The sequence below is a fragment of the Lupinus angustifolius genome, chromosome LG05 (assembly GCF_001865875.1).
Source record: "Lupinus angustifolius cultivar Tanjil chromosome LG05, LupAngTanjil_v1.0, whole genome shotgun sequence".
Taxonomy (NCBI): Eukaryota; Viridiplantae; Streptophyta; class Magnoliopsida; order Fabales; family Fabaceae; genus Lupinus; species Lupinus angustifolius.
Window position 1 is genome coordinate 25,598,923 of NC_032013.1, and position 8,924 is coordinate 25,607,846.

The 8,924-nt window shown below is 31.5% G+C and overlaps 1 long non-coding RNA gene across 1 annotated transcript; it reads left to right on the forward strand.

Moving 5' to 3' along the window:
- On the forward strand, nt 5,246–8,714 carry LOC109348381. Its single transcript, XR_002107725.1, has 5 exons — nt 5,246–5,550; nt 6,697–6,742; nt 6,839–6,959; nt 7,157–7,286; nt 8,683–8,714. It is a non-coding gene; the product is annotated as an uncharacterized LOC109348381 (long non-coding RNA).

Below are 8,924 nucleotides of genomic sequence, written 5' to 3' on the forward strand. Positions count from 1 at the left end.
GAGTTCACCTCAAATGAGTTTGGAGAATTTTGTCAATCACAAGGCATTAGTAGACAATTGACAACAGCTTATACTCCTTATCAAAATGGAGTTACCGAAAGAAAAAACAGGATGATTATGAATGTTGTTCGTTCTATGTTAACCGGAAAAAAAGTTCCTAAAGCGTTCTGGCCCGAGGCTATGAGATGGTGTGTACACATTCAAAATCGATGTCCAATAGTAGCAGTTGAAAACAAAACACCAGCAGAGGCATGGAGTGGTGAGAAACCAGTGGTAGAGTATTTTTCGAATTTTTGGATGTGTAGCACATGTTCATGTACCAGACCAAAGGAGGAGTAAGTTAGGATGATAAGAGTAGAAAATGTGCCTTCCTAGGAGTCAGTGATGAATCCAAGACTTGGAGGTTATATGATCCAGTTTCAAAGAAGATTTTTGTTAGTAAAAACGTTACTTTTGAAGAAGAAAAATGTTAGGAGTGGGGTAGAATAGAAGAAGAAATCATGCAAGACTTATTAGAATGGAAAGATAAGGATGAAAATGATGGAAATGATGACCCAAATGAAGAGGAAAATGGTGAAACAGGTTCAAACAATTTGAATAGTAGTCTGACAGAGGCACATGCACCTTCAAATGAGCCAAATACATATGGAGAATTGGCTGAGGGGAGGGGTGAACGAAGAAGAAGACCACCAGGTTGGATGCCAAATTATGAAACAGGAGAAGGATTATCTGAAGAAGAAAATTTGAATGTATTAATGATGATGATGACTAAGGATGATCCAGTTTCATTTGGAGAAGCAATGTCAACAGAAAATGAAGCCATAGAGAGGAATCAAACTTGGGAACTTATTGTACTGCCTAAAGGAGTCAAACCTATTGGAGTTAAGTGGGTATTCAAAACTAAGCTTAATGAAGATCGGGATGTAGAGAAGCTCAAAGCAAGGCTGGTGGCAAAAGGGTATGCACAACGCCATGGAGTAAACTACACTAAAGTATTTGCTCTAGTAGCAAGACTTGATACCATCCGTGCGATACTCGTAGTTGCTGCACCCAATTTAGTTGGGAGGTTTTTCAACTTGATGTGAAGAGTGCTTTTCTTCACGGAGAGCTCAAGGAGGAAGTGTTCGTGTAGCAACCTGAGGGATTCATAAAGAAAGGAGAAGAAGAGAAAGTATATAGGCTAGGAAAAGCATTATATGGACTTAAATAGACGCCTCGAGCTTGGTACAACATAATTGAAGCTTACTTTGTGGGCGAAGGTTTTGAGAAGTATCTTAGTAAGCACACATTGTTCACAAAGTTGCAAGGAGGTAAGATATTAATAGTAAGTCTGTATGTTGATGACTTGATCTTTACTAGGAATGATAGTGCCATGTGTAATGAATTTAAATATTCAATGATGCTGGAATTTAGTATGTCTGACTTGGGAAGGATGAGACACTTTCTCGGAATAGAAATTAAGCAGGGATCATATGGAATTTATGTCCTTTGAATATGAGATTATGTTGGATGCTTATGCTTAAACCTATTAGTTGAGCTTGAACAAATAGATAGAGGGGGGTTATAAATAGTGTTATACTCATTTTGACCCTAATTGTAAGTCAAATGTTAGAAAGAAAACAATATATTTTCCAAAAAGAATAAAGAAGAATTTGTGTATTCATTATGATATACATTTAAATTTTGATATTAATAAACTTTAATTTAAAATAATTTAATTTAATAATGTTATAACATATTCAAATGTGATAAAAATTCTTACAACCTCCTCATAATCTATTAGGCTAAAGTTTTGTGTTCTAAGTGAGACTCTCAAATTTATTTAATAAAAATATAAGGTTTGCTAACATTGTTTATTAGGATAATTGACTTAACTAGGCTAGTTTTAGAAGTTTTTCACCAAAACATGTTTGTTTTTGAAACTATATATGTGTCAACTATAGTTATCTGAAAATCTATTTATCAAACTAGGCTTGTTTTAGCACCATGTCAACCATTATATTTGATTTTATTATTTTTTTATTTAATTTTTATTTTTAAATTAATGTTTTTTATCTTTTTTAAATATTTTTTATTATGGTGTGTCATATTGCAACTAGATTTGTCAAATCGGGCTACCAGATGGATTCGGACGAATTCACTTTTGGTTTGGGCTAAAGCGTGTCGGACTAAAAAGCTCGGTTAGATTCTAGTCTCTTAAATTGAAACTCGCCGAAAGTGAGAATGGGTTGTAGCGGGCCGATTCAAATAACTTTTTATCAGAAAAATTAAATAATTTAAATCACATTTTACAATCTATTTACACACAAAAAAATTATAATAAAGCAAACAATGAACACCATTTTGTTGCTCCAACTTTCACTTAAAATGCTTTAAAAGGTCATACATTTCTAAATCATAAATAATACAATTGTCAAAATACTAAATTGTTACATTTTAGAAAAATATTAAATTCATGACAAAGTACTAGGAAATAGAAAACTCAAAGATTTACCAAAATCAACATGTTTTTGACATTAATTAGATTCACTCATCATCATCATCTTCATTACTATATTCTACAATAAAAAAAATAACTATGTTCATAAAATTGAATATCTAGTTTAAAGTATATAGGAGAATTAAAAAAATCATACTGACAACACATGCAACCAACTACGTGTGCACAAAAGAGTTTGAATTGTTTCATCATTTAAAGAACATCTATACTTGTTTAAAACTGGAGCACTAATGCTAGAAGAAGATTCTGATGCAACTGTAGTTATTGGAATGTTTAATACATCATTAGTCATCCTTAAAAGAGTAAGACATGCATGACTTTGATCCTTTCAATAAAGATAAAACATCAAAACATACATTTTGTCATATTTATTCTGAGTTAGCCTCTAAATAAATATCAACTTTGGTTTTCTCACGAAAGATTGTTTTCTTAGTGTTCTTATGTTCTTCAAACTACAAAATAAATAGCCAAATTTATTAACCTATACAAGTATGTAAAGAATGAAAAATAAAATAGTTTTACAAAATTTATAAAATCAACTTACACAAAATTGATATAAGGGTACTTTAAACTTATTTTATTTTGCTCCTCCTAATGAAAATGAAGCTTGCATTTTCAATCGAAAATATCTTCAATGATATAGACAAATGTGAGTTTGGCATAATTGAAGGGCTTGAGTGAATGGATTTGATTCTCCAATTTTTGTATATTTAAAAATAAATTAGGAAGCATCCCACTTAGTTGTCCATGTCTAGCCATATATTAGTCTTTTATTTATAAGATGAGAGAATACTCTAAAACACAATAAAAATATTCAATTATTTTAATAACATTTTACGATATATGGTAACAAAAAACTAGACCACATTTTGGGTAGATATTTGCAAGGGGCAATATACTCCATAGGTTATTCAATTTTTTAAGTGCAATCTTTTTCTTGATTTTTTTAGAGGTTTAGTCCTTCACAAACCCAAATTAGCTATTACAAATATGGTTAAGAATTACATATTATTACCAGGAGGTTATGTTAATGTTAAAGGCCTATGCTTAAAGGCAAAGGTTACAAATTGTAAAAGGGACACAATATATTTTCCAAAAAACATGTTTGAATAAAGAGAAGAAAAAAAAGATTTTTTATATTCTTTATAATATAATTTTAAAATAGGTTATTAATAAATTTTACTTTTAAATAATTTAATAAATAATTTTTATATCATGAAAATAACTTCTTCTGAGGATAAAATTCGAACATCTATCATTCTCATATCATGTGTGGTTATTAATAAGTTTATAATATTTGTTTTTCAAATTATTTAATAAATATATAAGCTTTGCTAATATACTCCTTCCTATTGCTTAAGTAGGCTAGCTTTTCAAGTTATTAATCAAACTAAGTTACCTTTACTATAGTTGTCTAAAAACATTTAGCAAGTTAGGTTTATTTTTCTTACGTGGTAACCCCTATATTATTATTATTACAACCGTATTACCCCCCATGCAGTAGAAGATTGGGGCTGACCACTAAACGACTTGTTTATTATTTTCCAGTTTCACAACAAAATATATAATACATACTAAAATATAAGAAATCATAGTTTATTCAAAAAAGTTTAATATATAAATTTATTTAAATAAAAGCCATATACTTAAATTAAATTTAAAATAATATAAGATATATAACTATTCTATGGTCGATAGTTAGAAATTTGGGTATAAATATTTTTAATTTCTATATTTTTATTCAATTAATTTTATATTTCATATAATATATAAATAGAGTATAAAATGTATACATTGTGAGTATAAAAATTTATACACAGACACTGAATCATCCACCAATCATTTGGATTACATTGTCAAAATAGTCAAATTATATAATATCAATTGTAAATAATGCAGTAATAATATATAAAATACATATACACTCGTTGTATATATCTTTTTCTCATATAAATAAACATTATATAAAGTTGGACTCATGGCTTTATGTGCATGTAAAAAATAGGAGACTAGGAGTCATCTTTGTGTGTGATTGTACTCATAAATATTACTCTCTCACCAGTGGGTCAGAATATACTAGTAAATATTACTCTCTCACCTGTGGGTTAGATTATTATACTCTTAAAGCAAAATAAAAATTTCCTGTTATCTTAACTTTACTTTTTATAATACACAGTGACAAAACATTTGACCACATTTCAGGTGGACGTTAACAAAGGGCACTATGCTCCATAATATATAGAAAATTAAAGTACAACTTCTCACTGATTTTTTAGAAATTTAATTATTTTGAATACAATTCCTTCAAGCCCAAATTAGCTCATGTAAATATGGAGAAGAGCTACCTAATGTTATCACGTTATGGTGTTTAGCAAGAACATAAGCTTAATGCTTAAACGCATAGGTTGAGCTTGCCCAAGTCTGACCAATGAAGTCTGTCTCTAATTATAAGTGAAATTTTAGAAAAGAGAAAGGGAAACTTACATGGATAGTATAGTTTGAGTACACTATCACACATATAGTATATTTTTTTTAAAAATTACGAAAATAAGATACCTTTTTGGGTAGTCGTAGATGTCATCCCTGAGTTTGCTAAAATCGTAGACTAGGAATGCGATTTCATGGGAACTTGTGCCTCCCATGACTACAAAACAAAGGCGCTGTAGGCACGGGCTTTTTGCCACAGTTACTGAAACCTGAGCTAAATAAAAAATGAGGCCCAAGATTGCTAGGCCCCTAGAAAATGAATAAGGAAAGGGCACATATTATTTATTCCTATCTTCCTCCAGATATGTGAGAAATTGCTTCAGTCGCTTTTCCATCACCGCTCAAAGTTTCTTCCATAACCGGTCAAAAAATTTTCCATCACCGCTCAAAGCTTCTTCCATCACCGCTCAAAGCTTCTTCCACTACTGCTCAGCTTCTTCCATCACCGCTTAAAGCTTCTTCCTCACCGCTCAAAGTATCAACGTTGTCCTCAATGACGTTTTTCATCACTATCGCGCTTGATTGCTTCTTCACAAGTAAATGCATTTGCAGCTTAGTCACAGGTATATTAACATGCATTTTTTAATTTTATAATTTTGTTTCAAAATTTAGGAAATATGACTCTGTTAATCTCAATCCCTAATTTGGATCAGTAAGCCAAAACAAGTAAAATTTCAACTACTTGATGATTGACTTTGAAGTCTTTTGATAAAAATCACTAGAAATTACTTGAGAGTTGTCCTTGGTTTTAACCAAAATGCATTCTACTTAACCTAGAAATACAAAAAATGCATCATCTGTTTGGAAGGGATTGAGGATGCATTTTAGATAAAAATGCAACTAGTCGATTGTTGTGAGAAAGGGGCATAAAAAACCGATATTGAACCATATAGCTGAACGTTGTGAACTCTTGTGAGGTCATAAACTGTTTGGTTATCCTCAACAAAAATTGTCAAGCTGGTCAAGTTTAACACAAATTAGATTATTAGAAGCTAGTCCCGCCATTTGGATGATAGCAGTGAAAAGAACCTTCCAAAATTAAAGAAAATAACATACCTATGGACATTTTGGAATTTGACATACTTTCAAAGCATTAGTTTCCTTTATTCACCAACCTCTATTTTCTGATAGAAATTGGTTGAGAAAAAAATACAAAAGAAGGGGAAGGGAGGGATGGGAGAAAGACTGGTTACAGAAGACTAAACTTTAAAGTCTTTTAATTTGAAAGTCTTATGCTCATATATAAACTATTTTTTTGTTTCTAATATTATATATCCAATGATTCTTTTGAGAACTGAGTGAACCCTTTGCACTTCTCTTTAGAGTATTCTTATGAGAATGAATATTCAATATAAAGGGAGGTATAAAGATTTGTTTCCCATCTTTTGGTCTGAGAAACAGTAAAGGAAACTCACATCATTGACTAGTATCTTACAATCAGTATTTCAGAATTCAATTTTGATAAAATAAGATTGTTAATGCCATCTTTATGTCCAGTAATGATTTTTGTTTGAGACTTTAATGTTTATGTTGGTACAATGAAGAGCCAATTTGACTATTAGAGTAACTTGCAGTATCCATCAACTTTCAACCGCTTCACACACACACACACTTTTTCCTATTAGTAATCATTAGCTTGATGGATTCAAACTCATGCACTAACTCTTCTTCTTCTTTTGTCAATGGCTTCTACAACTTCTTAACGCAAGGGCTCAATGAACTCCATTAGTCCTCAACAAGCTCCTAGAACTAATGGTGAGTTGTCTATAATGCATTTCACCTTGAATTATCTATCTTCAATTCATGATTAAGAAACTTAGCTTATGCATTGGTTTAATTAATGTCTTGCAGAAAATGTAGCAGACAAATCTAACCCCCAACCAAAGAAACTTGTTATAAGTGATGAATATTATCAGAGTTACTAGGGCCCTTATCATGTGTCTTAGACAACATGAAGAAACTGTTATGCAAGGTGGCCACTTGAAACTTGTGTTGTTAGTTATTGAATATCTGAAAATTAAGAATGTTTTTAAATATTCAATTATTTAGCCTTTGATTTAAAGGACCTATAATTAATTTTTTACCATTGATAAAGCATTTGTTTCCTGTGTTGTGCAATGTGATCTATGACATCGAAATGTTAAACTTCTGTGTGGTTATTGACCGCAGGAAATGGGTTGGCTGGAATGAGGCAAAGAGATTTTATTAAATGGTATGTGAACCAGTAAATTGAGAAAAACAAATACAGTACCATGGAGGAGGCAGCAAAAAAGCTCACAACATTGAAGCTATTATAGAGGTACACATTTGTTTTTAATTGTATATATACTCCTTACAAATGCCACTTTGTTTCCTGAAAGTTATTAGAGTAATTATGATATCCATTTTTAAAACTTTGCTTAGTGTTTCTCCATTGAAATATGGTTGATGACTTGATTAATTCATTTGATAGAATCATGGAATATCTGTACCAATGAAAATGTTGTTGTGTTATTGCCATTGCCCATGGGTTATTGTGTTCAATTCTATATGATTTTTCATTTACAAGATGATAGTGTTTGAGTTTCCAAATGAATGTTAATTTTCTTGGATTTAATTGTTTTATAATCCTCTCCTGTGCCCAAAACATTACTATCTCCTTGTCACCAATGATTAAATGCCTTGCAAGAAAACTGTACAATGAAACCGATATACTTACATGTATGCTCTGGGCAGTGGAAACAAAGAATGCTCTAGTGTTACAACTAAATAGCTGAAAACAGAGCAAAAAGAGAACTTATAAGATTTATTTTCAACGGTGTTTCATTTGATTCACAAAATCCATGGAAAATTTATTAGACAAATATGCTGCAACAAAGATTGTATCAAGTCGTGTAGTATACACAGTAAAATTTGTGTCTCTCTCCTTCCCATGACTATTAAGAACAAAAAAGTCCATCTCAGCCCCTTCTGACCTCCCTATCCAATTTCTCTACATATATTATACACTTTCAGGCCAGTCAAGGTCATCTAAATCCTCAAGAAGACGATCAACATATGCAGTAATCTTGAGCACCCATTGCCTCATTGGCTGCTTGGTAATAAACAATGACATTGTAAAGATTATGAAACCATTCAAAACAGAGATAAGAGAAAACAACCCAAGAATAGCAATTAGGAAATAAATAAACACAAAAACCAACATACCTTTCTTATAACAGGATGATCGCCCGTTCACCAACACCATCAATCACCACCTCATTGGCCTACAAGTTCCAAGTGCAGGGCACCAATTAACTGGAACTTCGGCCTAAATTCCTCACAAGACATAAGATCTTCAGTACTTGGCGAATAATTGAAATAAGCATGCAGTTTTCTAAGTAGTTATGACATACTGAACTTGATAAGCCAACCCTCTCTTTAAAAGCTGCAGAAATATCCATCGAGTCCATTTGTAATATTCAGGTTCAACGGTAGAAATTTCACTTCAGTCATAGGAGAAGCCTAATGACTTTAACTCCAAAGAGGTAAGAAGGCATAATATTCAGACTACATCAATGCTTGGAAATAGATTTTGGATATTGTTGGTATGAATGACATTTATGAACCACTGAAGTTGTTTGCATGTAGACTACATCACTATTATAGTTTTAATGCATGCATTACATGTAGGAATTAGCTCTAGACCCATATATCATTTTTGTTGGATCATGCAGGTTTCATGTCCTATTATTGAACTAGTTTTGAGGAACAACGCACTATCTACTTTGCGTGGGATTGAGAACTTGAAGTCACTAGAAGGACTTGATGTTCTTTTGCTTAGTAAAAAAAAGCTAGATGGGCTTGATGTTTCCATTCTTTTCAATTTTATGAATTTGTTTATAATTTTTCCTAGTCTAATTTTGTATCTCTAAACTATCTTGAATTTGTTATTTTATCAATAGTCTTGAGAAAATTT